Source organism: Lichenostomus cassidix, chromosome 1Aa (genome assembly GCF_008360975.1).
Source record: "Lichenostomus cassidix isolate B80296 chromosome 1Aa, HeHo_3.0, whole genome shotgun sequence".
Taxonomy (NCBI): Eukaryota; Metazoa; Chordata; class Aves; order Passeriformes; family Meliphagidae; genus Lichenostomus; species Lichenostomus cassidix.
The window spans coordinates 7,137,479-7,153,487 of record NC_139480.1 but is presented as its reverse complement, the minus strand read 5'-3'; the positions used below and the strand labels follow the sequence as shown (position 1 = coordinate 7,153,487).

Sequence of the window (16,009 nt, the reverse complement as noted above, 5' to 3'; positions counted from 1 at the left end):
GGGAGGAAAAAAATTATATCTAGTTATTCCTGGGAAAATAAGTATCATTCACACAGAACTTCATCCTGGCCAGGGCCGTTGTGCTGAAGGCTCCTCAGATTTTGCATGGCCCCATAAAAGGGACGGCAAAGTTATCACAGGACAGGCCACCTCACATTTGCAACCTCACACTGTGCAAGTGACAGCACTTGTGTAGGTTTGGGTGCTCATTTGCATCTCATTTCCACAGGGAGTCTAAATGCCCATCTGGGCCATCTCACTGCATCATTATGAAGCAAAGAATGTCTTATACTGCTTTAGACATGGTATGCTGAAGGTTAAAGGAATGGACCAAGATCACACAGAGGTGAAACGTGTCACTTGGAATTGCAAGGGGGTTTTGTCTCCCAGAACAGATCCTACAGTTCCTAAGTCATGGGATAATCTTCCTGCCTGAGCTTGCTGAAGGTGACCAAAGGCTGGAGCTCAGATGCCAGCAGTCTGTGCTTGGGAGACGGTGGCAGTGTGACAAAAGCAAAGCTTATACAACTGGAAAGAGTACCTTTGAAGTATGTCCAAATCTTCTTTCTGTCTTCTCTTGTAAGCGGAGGAATGAAAAGAGAAAAAGGGCAGCGGTGAGCAGGAGAGACCTGTGGGGACTGGAAAAAGGTATTGTAGAAGAAGGGGATGATGCTAATGATGCTTTTGGCAAAGGAAAAGGTGAAGGGAGTCTGGGAAGAGTCACGGAAAATGAGAGAGTAAAGAAAAATGGTAGCCCCAGTACATAACCTAAGAATATTTTTCCTGTGCTTTCCCCAAATCCTCATACCAGTTGCACCATTTATGACAATATACTGGTGTTTAGAACCCAAGCCAGAATGTATAATCTGTGAATTTAAAAGTGCTTGTAGCCACACTGATAACAACTCCTGCACAACTAAGCACATCCACAGTTATTTTCCATTTTTTGTTATGCCATGGACACGTCCATATTAAGATAAGAAGTTCTGCTTATCTTAACTAAAGCAGTTAATGTTCCTGCCAGCTGTAAGCAAAGCTGAGTGGTAGCAGCCTTGGCAGAGGTTTGTGGGTGGCAAGTGGTGTTTGCTGAGGAGTGAAAAGCCCTTGTCTGTCTCTGTCCTTCCAATCGTTTTGGGAATTGTCCTTATCTAATGGAAAGTTTAGACGCTTCACTGAACTTGAATGAGTTGATAGATGTGGCAACAACCCATCTCTAAATAAAAAATTGAGCTTGCACACCTCTGTGAGAGCTATTTTTCTGACCCAGGAAGAGGAAAAACATCCAGCCCCAGTCTGACTGGAGCCCTGCACATCTCCAGGCACTTACATCCAAAAAACAAGCCCACCATGAATCAAACTCAGTTCAGAATTACTGAGCAGTAAATCAAAAAACTCTTAGTATTATTTCCCAGCTGACAAAGCCGTGGTACAAACCTTCACAGTGTCAGAGCTGTCCCTTCTCCTTCGGGCTGTGGCACATCTCTCAGCCATCCAAAAACTGGAGCAGCCTTAGATCCTTGTATCTAATACAAGGTCTCTTTCACTTTAAAACCATCACCCCTTACAACAGGCCCTGCTAAAAAGTCTGTTCCCATCTTTCTCATGGGCCTCTTTTAATACTGAAATGCCTTTAAAGTAGAAGCAAGTGTCTCTATAGAACAAAGACTGTTTTGCAGCTGGTAAATAGTATATTCTCTCAAATGTCCCTTGGGGTGAGGAAAGAGGGATGAGAGAACTTCTTTTAATTATCTTGTGTGTGTTCTGACTTAATTCTCAGGAAATTAAGCTCCTAGGAGACTAGAGATGGCAGCTGCAAGACTGTGACCTGAGATCATCTCTGGCCTGGGGACGTGACCAGAACCAGTGCACTGGCCAGGATTCTCAGAACTTTGGGAGAGCCCAGCTATGGGAGAGCTGGACAGGAATCCTCTGTGTGGCACTTCACCCCAGCTTTGAAAACAGCTCCTTCCCCAAGACAGAGGTGTAAGACTGAACAGTTTTACTGCAGGTACTGTCATCTCCATTAGAAAAATTCCATCTCCCTCACTTTGCATGAAAATAAGCTTTTCAAGCCCATTTTCTAAACCCCTCAAAGTGATTACACCATCATTATTCATTGCAGTGCTTATTTTGGGCACACATGGTTGGGGGATCTGTCTGTATATCACCCCCAAGGCTGCTGGGCTTTGGTGGAGGCTGTAGCTCTTTCTGGCTTTGCTCTAACACTTGCCACCCATTACAAAAGTCACTTGATAAAGTCACTTTCAGTGTCCTACTTGTTTCATAGCCACAGCATGTAAATGATAGAGAAGAAGCAAGCTCAGTTAGTGGGCCAGATGAGTTAAATACTTGTCTTAATTCTTAATAAGTGGAAAAAATAATTTTGTAGGTCGAAGGTCAGGGTTGATCACTGTGGAGTCTTCGCTCAGCAGACCAAAAAAGGAGTCCGTAGACAGTTTGGCAGGCAAACCGCTTGTAAAGCTGCTCTCAGTGCCTGTAGGTGGCACAACTGCAGCATGGAACCACAGTGCTGCACGTTACCTGCAGCATTGTCTGTTTGGCAGCTCGGTACGTTTGCAGGAAAGTTGAAGCCAGATTAATTTTGTTTTACTCACACCAGAGTGCTTATTACAGAGTACCGCAAGACAGGTTGATATTTTAGACGATGTAAAGTATATTAAACATCTCTGATTTCAAATGTAGGTCAGGAATGGTAGTTTTCTTCCTTTTATTGAAAAACCTTAGAGTGCTTTCAAAACAAATCATCCGTTTTTGCACTCCTCATCACAAACTTGAGTCACAAAGTAGGGAACATTTAATTTTCCTACAACCTGAAACAACCAAACTGCCAGCCTGTACCTGGGACATTGATCAGTGCTCCTTGAGTGAGCTACTCACCCACACTGAAGCATTCCAAAGGAATCTGGCAATGACTCCACTGCAAACAATGTTGTCCTGAAAAGAGGAAGCTCTTTCAGGTCACTCTGGTACTTTTTTTCTCTGCTGCCGCTCAGCCAAATGTGAATTAATGTTGACAGGAGTAAGGAGGCACTGAAGGCCAATTAAACATGGCAAACACACTGCAAGGCTAGAACAGAGAACTGGCACAAGTTACCTTTGACAAGGTTGTGTTGAAATTTGGCTATTAGGAAAATCAAATTTGTATTAATTACCATAGAGTAAATATAAGCACATGCCACAGATAATTGCATGTACACTTGGTGTTAATAAAACAAAAAATATTCGTAATCTCATTGCTATTTGGGAATTGCTGTTTACTGTGTCAGGCAGTATCATCTCTGGGCACATCTGTGATGATCAAAGTTGGCTAAACAGCTTTATTACTCTTGTCAGTCCTGAGAACTTCCAAACATACATCTTCCAGCCCCACCCCCGCCAGGAAAAGAGCTCATCCGCACATTTTTGGCCTTTTTCCTCTCTCTGTTCCAGTTTTTCCATCTCTTAAATGATGTCAAGTTCACTCTGCAGGAATGCTGAAAGGTTTTAATAATAGATAGGAAGTGTGCTGAGATCCTTGGCTGGAGAATGCTCTGTAATGCAAAATGTTATGGTTAATAATGCAGATCTAAGTTGTGACATGAATTACAAAGGGTGCCATGAGGCAAGCTCAGAGCTTTCCAAGCAACCTTCATGGTAAAATATGCCTGAAATTCACTTTTGTGCTCTGAGTGGAAAACCTTGTATTCACTGAGTGCTGCCATGAAGGTCATACTCTGCAGGGCAAGGTCACTACAAAAAGATGAGAGGAAATGGCCTCAAGTTGTGTCAGGGAAGGTTTTGATTAGAATTAGATATTAGGAACAAATTCTTTGCTGAAAGGGAGATCAGGCATTGGAATCACTGTCCCTGGAAATGTTCAAAAGGCATGTGGATGTGGCACTTGGGGTCATGGTGAACTCAGTGGTGCTGTGATAAGGGCTGGACTTGATGTTCTTAGAGGTCTTTTCCAGCCTGAAGAGTTCTATGATTCTGTGAAAACCGAGCAGTGTTTCAACCAGCAGTTTAAGAAGAGATAACCACCACAACAGGTTGTGATCAGAACTAGAGTAGTCAGTGAAAGATGTCTCAATTTTAGGCCAAGAATGGATTTAGGCATAGGGATGCCAGCTAGAAACTATCACATCATTCTGTGCACTGTCAAAGATTTACTATGTGATCTTATGGAAGCCATTTAATGTTGCTGTTACTCGAGTTCTTCGTTTGAAAAAAACCCTGAACTAACAAACAAACAGGAGTAGCATTTTCCCTTCCTCCCAAGGGTGTTCTGAGGATAGCCACATTAATTAGTTTCCTGCTTAGAGGTGAGTGTAATAGGATGGAGTAGCTAGAACACAGCTCTTCCTTATCTCTGCTGACCAGTCCTGGTCAGTATCATGTCAACTAAATTGATTTTTGCAGAAGGTGATTAAACACAATTAAATGTCCATGTTAAAACCAACACTAAGATTAGCTTTATTGAACTGAGATCAAAGTGGTGATAGATTCTGAGCTCCTTTTATTAAAAAAAGTGTTAATAGGATTCATGCAGAGCTGACAGAACTACTTCCATTCCCACAATCCCACTGTTATCTATAAAGCTCAAAGATGAAATTACAGTTCTTCTTTAAACTAAAAAGCAGTCTTTTTTTTTTTTTAAGTGTTAATGATCCCTGTCTTTATCTAACTTGTTAATATTCCTTTGGCAGTCTCTGCTGTTTAGCTTAAGGTTTTTATTTTCTTGCTTTGCGTAAGGTACTTTTTGACAGATCTTACAATTCGCTTACAGAAATGCAGTTTTTGCTCTGGACATCATAGCTGGTCAGCAGCTGTGGGAATACAAAGGACAAAAATGGCATCTGGAACCATTCTTCTTTGTTTTAAGTTCTGAGAAATTCCTAGTTAAATGACAGAATTTGTGCTCAGTAAAAATCTCTGTCCATCTGCGCTCACGGGCATTAATTCAAATCCAGTAATGACAATAATAATGATAATTATGAGTAACAGAGGACAGTCCTGTGGCCTGTGAGAAGCAAATTTGGAGGATCTGTGCTTAATTTTCATCATATAGGGCTGTGTGTTGTTGGGCAGCCATTGAAATCAGTGGGACTCTTTCCAGCAGCTTCCCTGGTCATTGGCTGGGGCCCTAAACTGCCTGTTACAGCAGTGGCAAATTAACAAAGCTATTGGCAGCTCATCAGCTGATGACTGAATAGATACACTGAAATTCCTTTCCACCTTTACAGAAGAAGCCTGGAAAGGCCAAGGGTGCAGAGGAGGGAGCTGCTGAGCTGATGAACAAACAGCTGCACTTTCCTTCCTCAGTGACAGCTTGAGGGCTTCTGAGGAATTTCAGACACCCAATGATTTTACTCTATGATGCTCTGGTTTTAATGACCTGGACCCAGAGAGCTGCCTCTGAAATAACAGCTGTCACTCCTGTGGAAAACTACACGTTTTTATGGAGACCAAACCACTTCTCATTCAGGGCAGACCTGAAGCCCAGGCAGTTGGGGCACATTACATCGACTGATCCTGCCTCCTGATCCACAGGAGGGCTGTGCAATCAGGCAGTTTGTTGTAAAATCTCTCCATGCTCTGATGTTAATCAGTCATGCAGCAGGGACTCCTCATTTCTTTGGCAGTGGGAGGGGAATCCCCGAAGAGCTGCTGTAGGAGACAAACTGCTTTCTGGAAGCTCACAAGGGACAAATCCCACTCCACCCAGAAGGAGTTTTAAGCTAACTTCAGCAGACACATCTGCAGCACCAATCAATTGCATGAGTCTACCCTTTGAAGAAAGGTATATGTTGAATTTTCAGGTCTGGATTTTCCCAGGTTACCTTTTGGGGATTTTCCTGGCCTGATCTCATGCCCAGAGGTTGTTATTTCTCTGAGTGCTGTTCGACCACAGAGCAAAAAGACAAAATCTACTTGAAGAAAGTACAGTCAAACCAAGAGGAATTTCCTGGGATTCAGAGAAACAGTGAATCAGTCTGGCCAGGACATAAGCAGAGGTTTTGGTCAATCACCCTCCTCCCCTGTGCTGAAGAGTGCTTATCCACCATGAGTCCTGGTGGCACAAACAGGATGGGTAGAGCTGGAAGAGTCTCATTCTTGATTTAGAGCCACAGGTGATCTCTTTGCCTTCTCTGTGCTATAAAAGCTAGTAGGTAGCCCCTGCTGCTTTCATGGGATGCATTCTACCATGAAGAGGAGAGCTTCTTTGCTGTATCACATTACTCATTAATTCATTTAATTGTAGATTCATTATGTTTTCTCCTGTGACAGATGACACAATCCAAGGCTTACCTTCAGGATTTATTATGGGTGCAAAATTAAACAAAACGTTGCCAAATAGTAACAACATCATTTAATATCTCCTTGAGAATTCATTATTTGCATATTTGCAAGATCCTTTAGGAGTAGTTCTGGCACTGCTGTGCCCTTTGCTTTGCCATGTGTTTTACCCCATAGAAGAGGGAGTCCTGTGATTTTAGCCAGTGGCTTGTGGCAGTCAGCATCCCTGGCATAATTGTGGTTTGTACTTCCACGGGTTTCTAGGAGTGTGCAAGCATTCCCAGCTTTGCAGCATCCCCTACCAAAGCTCTGTGAAGAGTACAATGTGGCAGATATTCATGCTGGTGAGTTCAGATAAGGTAGGTCGAGGTTTTAAAGCAAATTGCTGGATTTTGGGGTCTTGCTGTCCCCCTCCTGCAGATTGTTTCTGTTCTTCAGCCTTTCTAAACCCAAGCAGAAATGTTAATAAATAGTTCTGTAGTCTCTCCCTCCCTTTCCTCATCTACTTACAGCTTAGGCCAGGAAAAGTAAAGAGTCTGGGGATTACACTTTCCTGCTAGCCAGAGCAGCCTTTGTTGGAGGCCTGTCTGGATGACTCATGGATGTGGATGGGCACTTTCCCAGCTCTGCAGAGAAGGAGGAGCAATGCTGACTCCTTCAGAGAGAGGTTGCTTGTTCAAGTTGAACAGCTGTTAACAAAGACTGCTGAGTTTTAAATAACCCAAATAAGTGAAGTCTCTTCTCCCTCTTCTTGCTTTCTTTGTACATCAAAAACCTTCTTTCCTCTCATCTAGGCAATTTTCCATGCCAGACAAAAACTAAATATAGGACATAAAAAGCCAGTCCCATGGACTGAATGAAACCTCATTTCCAGTGGCTTAATGACTTTTGGATCTGCTGCTTTTTTCCTAGTAAAGTGCAGGGGTTGGCATGAGCTTTCCTCATGGCTGGGCACTTCTCAGACCCATTCTCTTGTGTGATTTTTCTGATGGCTAATGAGACTTACTCTAAAGCCTTCCTCTTGGGGAAAGAAATGAGAGGGAGGAACTGGTGCCATCCCCTCTAGAGATGTCATGGACTGGTAAAGCCCTGGTCCTTGGCTTTGAATACTTGGAGCTGCAGACAGATCAGGGGAGGATACAGGATTGCAAGCCCAATTCATCTGGGATGCAACAACTGGTCTCCCTGACTATGCTGCTCTCTGTTACAGTGACTGCTACACAGCTTTTGCATAAGCTGAGTGAATTTTTTCCTCTCCGCAGCACAGAGGAGTTAAGGACAAAGTGAAAACTCACATGCTCTCTAAAGCATCTCTCACATTCTTTCCTCTTGCAGAAAGGAAACTGGACTTAAAACACATGGAGCTCTCCAGGAGGATGAGAGAGGCTGAGCACTGGAAGTACTGACAGGCTGGGGAGAAGTCAGCAGGATCTGTATGGAGAAAGCAGAGCTTGTTCCAAAGTGTCTGTGGGGAAAGCCCAATTCACACTTTGAGCTGGCACTGCTATCAATCCCATATTGGTCACAAATGCTGTCTTAAAGGGATGATCGGGATTTTTATTAGTTGCTTTTGTAGCACCGTAGCAGTGCAAGGCGTTTGTCAAACACCTTCAGAAAGGATTTCTAACAGACATACAATCATTAATTATTTACCTTGCAATAGGTGAGCAGAGGTCCCAGTATGCCAAGACCTATACATAACACACACATCAACACACACACACAGAGGGGATGTTTTTCCTACATTATTCTCTGAGGATATGGTGTAAATAAAGCCACAGACAGAATCCATAAATAAATAAAAGGGCTCTGCCCTGTTGCCAGTGGAGTCAAGGGTCTCAATGATGATACTGAGAGCAGAATTCGACATGAGGTATTCCTGGAGCACATGCTATAATGGAATAGAGATAGGGAAGGAGGGAAGTGCCAAAATGCAGTGGGGATGAAACTCATGTGCCCTGGCTCAGCTGCCTGAAGCACAAGGTCCAGGTCTGAGCTCATTCACATGTGGCACAAATGGGCATCTGAAGATACACTTTCAACTCACCAGTTTTTGGACCCTGGCAGGTCCCTCATATGCAGAGTTCTCACCTGCAAACACAGCCTGGCACATACAGACCCTCCCCTGTGCTCTCTATTTCTTTTTCTCTCTTTCAGCACAGGTAGGCAAGTGAGCAGTAATACAGACACAAATTGCAGCTATTAGTCAGAAAATGCTAACCAAAACTAACCAGCCTAAAGTCTGTGTTGCTAGGAAACAATCTGCCTCTTACTATGCATCATTGCCATTTGCATGCATCCACTCTTCTGATTTCCTTATTAATATTCCTTTCCTCAGACACTCTAAGAAATTTCCACTACAAGCTGGCACAGAATTCAGTCCTCTCCAGGTCCCCCAACGGTTTAATTTAACCTCAGACTGCTGGTGCAAGTGGCTTCAGTTACTTCATTTTAATCTGGCAGGAAAGTGAGAGAATTCACATGCCCACATCCACATGGGCTTATGAAAATAGGGACAGCTGAGCTTTGCAGGACTCAGTGGCATGTGCTGCCTTCTGCTTTTCCAGCCTCTTCTGAAGGTTTCTTCCTTTCCATGTTGCTGTGGATTCTTATGTGCCTTTAGGAGCTAAGCTGCTTGCTTGTGATTGTCCAACCATATCCAGAGGAAACTCAGGCAAAAATAATTAATCCTGCTAAAATTATTTTTCTTAGGACAAGTACCTTTATCCTGCATTTTTATGTCAGTTCTAGGGAGCTCTCGATTTACTATATTGGAATTTAAGTCAATGTGGGTAAATCAATACCCAACTGCAGTGGAGATTAAGTTCACCATTGATTTTAAGTGTGTGTGACACCGGCAGAGTTTGCCATTTACAAGCACAGGATTTATTGATGTGAGGCAGCTTTAAATCTCTCTGGCCATGTTACACCAGCTCTGCTAAGATTTAGGCTGGGATCTGCAGGGGGATTTCCAGTGGTGCATTCCCAGTCTGCTGATGGTTGCTGATAGGCAAGGTCTCCTGATAAAACATTGTGTATCACTGCTTCCCAATGCAGTTCTAGCAGACAATTGAAGTTTAGCAAAAATCACGGCTTTTGCTTTTGTTTCAGCGTGTTTTCAGGTGAGTTCATTTAAAGCACATCATGATGCTGTCAGGATTAGAAAGGGGAAAGGGGCTCTGCCTGCAGTGCCAGCAGCAGCCTGGGAGTGCCATGGCAGGGCAAGGACAGCACAGACCAGCAGAAGTCGCCCTCAGAGCACTTGCTGCTGACATGGAGCAGCAGCAGCCAGCAATCACATCATCTTATCATCTCACATGGAGGTATTTGGCCTGGTATTTTGCAGCTTCCACAGGCAGCTCCTTGGCCACAAATCCATCTTGGCTTTCCTGGAAGGCTTTTGCCTTTTACCTTAGCACTGAAGGAAGGAGGCAGGGTCTCTGTGAATAACCCTGTCCATTGCACATTATGGAATAAGGCAGAATCCTGGAGGAAAAAAAAAAGTTTTTTTTTTCCAAAAATCTGATTGCAGTGCACAAAGGACAAAATGAGTGTTTCACCTTGCACCTGTAATCTTATATTGGATGGGAGAGTCAGTGTGGCATCCATGTAAATACTTGTTCCCTTGTGAAGATTATTCCCTAATCCATAGATCTTTGTTGCTTGGGAATGAGTCTTCAACAAGCTTGTGCTTTCCTTTGCTTGTTATCTTTGAAACAATTTGCCACAAATATGCAGCTGAATGCACTTAGAGCTATTATAAATGAAAACTCTAGCTTTTTAGACCTAGTCTAAATACTTCTCTTCCCACATTTTATTATAATTTACCAAAATCTATAGGTATTCAAGGGCTTTGTCACCTCATTTTACTCTACTAAACTGAACTTTTCAGAGGTTTTCAGTAGATTTTGAGCTCTCAACTCTCTTATTGTTTTGGTGCTCTTCAAATCCTTTCCAGTCAGGGATTTATACAATGGATGGCAACACAAACAGAAAATCCCACTACTCTAGGACATTCTGCTTGTTTAAAGGGATTATTTGTCATGTATATAGGCAGGGCCTGTGAGCTTAACTATAAGTACAGAAAATGTAGGTGCAGGAAGATCAGCAGAAGATAATGGTACAAATAATAAAAGGAAAGCAGAGGGCTTGTCCATTGTGTTTTTACCTCAAAAATTCCTGTGGGGATGAGCAGAATCCCTTCCAACTCCACCAAAAGGAAATGTGCCATCTCTCATGCTGGGCTGCTCTGCCCAGGCACCCTCATACTGTTAAAGGTGTGAGAGGCACCAGGACAGGTTATGACATGGGTCCTGAGCAAATAACTTAAGCCTTGATGGGCAGGATCACAGCTGGTCCCAAAGTCGGAGACTGGCAGCAGATCCTTTAACAGCAGGAAGAAACCTTCCTCTGGTAACTCGACCCATCCTGGAAAAAGCGAGACCTACTTTCTGCTAGCTGGAGGAGCAGAACAAAGCAAGATGCAGTACTCAGGAAAGAAACTAGTTCATGCATTGGCAGCCCCTGAAACATTTTGTTATTTCATAATCAAACACCATTGGAAAAAGGATTGGATTGCAGCTGGTTAAACGCAATAGTAAAACTGGTAAAAGCAAATTTCTAATGTGTTACAAATGAATAAATACCTAAAAATTCACATCTGAACCTTGGCAACCTTGTCTTGTCTGGAAAACCTGGACTTGCATCTCTTGACTGAGCAGACATGTCTAGTGCCATTGGGGAGGCCCAGCTGGGCTGGGAGGATGTGCATCTCCTGGAGGTCCCATGTTACATATGCCCACGCTCAGTGTCTCAGCCAAGACAGCTTGAAAATATGCTGAGGTCGCTGAATAGACCCTGACTTGTTTGGGTTTGCAGGGAATTTTCAGGAAATCTCCTGTCACAGAGATAGACATATGAGTGGGTAACTATCTATCTCTATATCTATCTATCTATCTATCTCTCTATCTCTCTATCTCTCTATCTCTATCTCTATCTCTATCTCTATCTATCTATCTCTATCTTATCCAAATCTAGATCTAGATCTAGATCTGTAAATCTATTTGTAAGTTATTTGGGTACATTTGCTTTAAAAAAGGAAGTGGAAGAGGAATTGCTCCTTCATCAGTAATGAACCAAGGACCTGCTTTGCTGTTATGTTACTTGCCTTTTGGATGTGCTCTGTCACAGAAGTTAAATCCCTCCCTTCCACCTCTTTAAAATTTCCTATTACTTCATAAAAGAGCAGAGTATTAAGTCTGGGGATGTGGCCAAACACACGTTGCCTAAACCTTTCTGTCTACCTTCATTTCCCTCCAGGTACATCTGAATGAGATAGTCTGCATTTCCTATCCAAAACCACCATATAGTTTTGCAGTGAGATAAAAACTACATACAAAATACATAAATTTGTATTGCATTGCCAAAGCATTTCAATAAATGGATTTAATTTTATTGCCTAAAGTTTGCAAAGCACCAACATTTTTCTTGTGGTCAAGAATTACATACACATATAAAAATATAGATGGCTATTTAGGTGCTGTTCAAGACCTCTTGTCTGCTCAGCTATGACTTACTTGCCTGTGGAGTGACCACGGAGCCAGGTGTGCACCTAAGGATAGACTCGCAGTTGCCAGGAGTCAAATGAGCTCAGCAGAGCTCAGACAATTCCCATCAGCCCACGGCTTGGTGGGAGTTCCTATGCAAAATCACTTAGTGGGGAAGGCGCTCAAGTCACACACAGTGTTTAAGCAGCAGTTTTAAATTTTTAAAATTAGGAAGGAAAATGCTCGCTTTGGACAAAACATAGAAGTGGGAATATTTTGTGGGACTCCCTCATCCACTGAACTGGTGCAGAAATAGCTGCCATCAGCCCACAGCGTTCTGGAGCTGTCTCGGTCTGTGAATCGACATTTGCTGATGCCAGCAAATTCAGCAGCCTGAAAAGCTATTTTTTCCCTACTGCTGAGACCACCATTCCATGGACTCTGGCAGAGGAGGTGCTTTCTGTCTCCCAGCATGTCATGCCAAGAGAAAGCCTTTTGTCTGCCCACAACAGAGACAGTGGCAGAGCAGGAAGTTGTGAAACACTAACTACTGTTGCTGGCAAGTGAGCCAGAAAGGAGGATTCTGCCGGAAGGACACAGGCTGGGATCTGACCTCCCTTTCTGCGCTCACAGTCAGTGTGGATAGGTGAAGCCATGTCCTGTAGAGAGAACTGGAGGGAGCTGAGCTGAGCTGAGCCAAGAGCTCCTTGGAAGTTAACAGCATTGTTAATGCTGGGGCAGAGGTCCGGGTCTGTGTCAGAAACACAGACAATGCTCCCCCTCAGTCTTGCCACTGAGAGATTTCTGCCAGTTGGGCACCTGCCATGGATCTCAAAACGCAGCTATGAAATTGGTAGCTGTCCCAAATGAAATAATATCCTGGAGGATGGCACTGAGCAGCTTTCAGGCCAAATCTGGCATCTTTTCTATTTGCTAAAATCTGCCTTCTTAATAGTCATTGCCTGTATCTGCCCTCTCTGTGCAGCATCAGGGCAGCAGGATGAGGTTCCTTTGGGCACAGGAATTGTGTTGGATTGGTCCCCCAAGTACTCCCTCTGCTGCTCCTTTGCCCTGCAGAGGCATCTAAATTGGGTGGGACACTGATGGGGTGATCCTCTGTGTCTGCTGTGGGGGTGCAGAGCAGAAGAGGGGTGCAGTGTGGGACACTGTCCCAAGGCTGTATGGTGATGAAGGATCTGTTCCCTCCCTGCTGAAGGGCCTTCACTGTCTCCTCCCTGCTGGAAGCTGTACAAGGCCATAGGCACACATCAGTGCATTACTGACTACTCCCAAGGTGAACTTCAGCCTCTCTTTTACAAGCCCAAGGGCTCAGAGGCATATTTTAAATGTGGAATCTCCAGTTCTGGCATTTTTACCTGCCTCTGCAAACCAGGAGCTTTAACTGACTCCTTCTCAAGCCTTAAACTGCTACAACTGCTTGGCTCAGCTCTTATGCATCTAAATCACACACTGGACGCATCTTTTCAGAAGACATTTTGCTGCAATAAGATTTACAAAATTGCTCCTTAAATTTTGTGGTTAATTTCACATTTGAGGCATGTGAATGAAATGGCCAGATTTTCCAAGCCTGAAGTACCTTGAAAGTGCCCATAACTTCTGTTTTTGCCATATATTTGCTCTTGAAGGCAGAGTGTAACAGACCTGTGCTGTGCTTTATCATGACCTGATTATATTGCTGTTAAGTCAAAGGGTGGATGCGAGGGGGAAGCAGCTATTTAAAACCATTTTCATCAAAATCAGAGCAGTCTATGAGACCAAGACAGCTGTTAGATGCATTGTGGGCACTGAGATGGGAATTCCTGCCTGTTTAATCAGGCAGCCAGCTGCAGCCAGCAAAACCGACCCCGATAAGTCAAGTGGTGAAAAGCTGCACCTGCGAGCTGCATATGCGCCTGTTGTGGGGTTGGGAAGGGAAAAAAATAAAAGAAATCTAAAGACTGGATCAAACAAATGAAACCTGAAGTGTGGAAGCTGTACAGAGGTTAAAAGGTAATAGCACCGTCATGGATCATCTTGCAGACTTGGCTGAGAGAGGACTCAGTGCATTGCAGTGAGGAGTCTGTGCTTAGGAAAATTTCTGAATGTCTGCAAAACCAGCAGTCCTCTGTTGAAACTTGTGCAGCTGGGTTACCATTCCCACTGCCTGAAGTTCTGGGTAATTAGTCTTAAGGATACCACAGTGCTGCCTTTGGATCGTTGCCTATGAGGTCTCAGTGAGGAGTGTGGCAGTGAAATGCCCACAGAGCCCCGGTGCAGGGGCAGTAGCAAACCCAAAATCTGTGTTTTGCTCAGGCACTGTAAGCAAACATGGAACAAGTGCATTGCATCAATACACACACACATATTTCAGCCTATTGGTTGGGAATTACCCCTATTGCACACGTGGGCAGGAGGAAGCATGATGCTGAAGGGCAACCCCTCACCAGCTGCCCACACAGATTCAGGTCAGGCAGTCAGACCCCAGCTTTTTTGGTCACAGCTGATCCTGTTGATCTGCTTTGGTTCCTGGACTCAGTGAATGATGTTTGAGTCACCCACTTCTACCCGAGATGGATTTTATGTGGTCATGAACTGGATGACACCAAACTGGGAGGAGTATCTGATACACCGATGGATTACACTTCCATGCAGATCTCAAGAAGCTGGAGAAATGGGCCTGCAGGAACCTCATGAAACTCAACACAGGAAGAGCAAATTCCTGTGCCAGGGGAAGAACAACCCCAGGCACCAATATATGCTGGAGGCCACCCAGCTGGAAAGCAGCTTGTCAGAAAAGGACCTTGGTGGACACCACGCTGAACATGAGCACAGTGCCCATGCAGCAAAGAACCCAAGTGGTATCCTGGGCTGCATTAGACTAATTATTATCAGAAGTTTGAGGGAAGTGATCCTTTCCCTCTACTCTGCTCTCTTGAGACCCCACCTGGAGTAGTTTGTTAGGTTTTGGGCTCTCCAATCTATGAGAGATGTGGACATACTGGAGAGAGTCTGGATCATCTGTCATATGAGGAGAGGCTGAGAGAGCTGGGACTGTTCAGCCTGGGGCAGAGAAGGCTCAGGAGGATCTTATCAGTGTATGTAAATACCTGAAAGGAGGGTACAAAGAGGGCAGAGTCAGGCTCTGGGCCACAGGCAATGTGAAACAAACTGAAACACTGCAGATTCCCTCTGAACACCAGAAAATACTTTTTAACTGAGGGTGACTGATCACTGGCACAGGATGCCCAAGGATGTTGTCTCCATCCTTAGAGATATCCAAAACCTGTCTGGACAGCTGCTCTAGGAGACCTTAGCTGAGTAGGGGTCTTAAACCAAATGATCTGCAGAGGTTCCTTCCTACCTCAGCCTTTCTGTGATTTCGTGATCTTGTTTCTTGATTAAATACAGAATCTTGGCCACAGGCATGACTGTTCATTTTCCCAAGCATCAAGCAAGAATGTTGCAAAGTAAACAGAGCTAAGTGATGTGCAGACATAGACAAAATTAAATTGAACAGAGCTAAATGATTGAGGACCCTGTTTGGTTTAATCACCTAGCTCTGGTCAAGTGCAGGTTTTATTCAGTTTTCAAGAGTAGGCTTCTAAACCAGAAAGATCATTTCACAAAGTAATATTTCTTGAGATGATAATTGCTTTGATAGATTATTTCTTTTTCCTACAAAAATGTTATTATCAAGAAAGATGACTTCTTTATACAAATAAGAAAGAGGGTCTTTTTCATGTAAATAAAAATGTTTTTTTGAAGTCTTTCTACAAAACGCCCAAAGGTTTACAGGGAAATACAAACCAAAAAATCAATTATACAGTTTTAAAATATCTCACTATGTTGCCCTTTGAAATTGATTCTGGTTTTATTGCTCACAAATCACTGCTGCACTGAGTTGAAGACTGGGTTTTATTCATCAAGCACTCAGAACACAAATTACAATATATGCATAAAATCCTCTATGATTATGTGTTTTCAAGCCCCTGTGAGGGAAGAAGGAAATACAAGTGCTTCTTTCTGCATCAGAAATTTCATAGTGAGATTTTGTGGCCCATGTGTGACACAGGGTACCTGGCATTGCTCCTCATGGCTCTCCTGTCAGCCACGGAAACTTGCTCAGTTAAGGACTCACAGAGTCAAAGGAATTGGGTGAATTTCTA

The 16,009-nt window shown here is 43.6% G+C and overlaps 1 long non-coding RNA gene across 2 annotated transcripts; it reads right to left on the bottom strand.

Moving 5' to 3' along the window:
• Positions 1-6,305: 6,305 nt before the first annotated feature.
• Positions 6,306-7,834, bottom strand: LOC146443124 (uncharacterized). Of its 2 annotated transcripts, none has more exons than XR_014855928.1 (2): positions 7,593-7,834; positions 6,306-6,740 (listed from the first exon to the last, which is right to left on the bottom strand). It is a non-coding gene; the product is annotated as an uncharacterized LOC146443124 (long non-coding RNA). The 2 variants fall into 2 exon arrangements; XR_014855930.1 differs by having other exon boundaries at positions 6,306-6,606.
• Between the last annotated feature and the right edge of the window lie 8,175 nt (positions 7,835-16,009).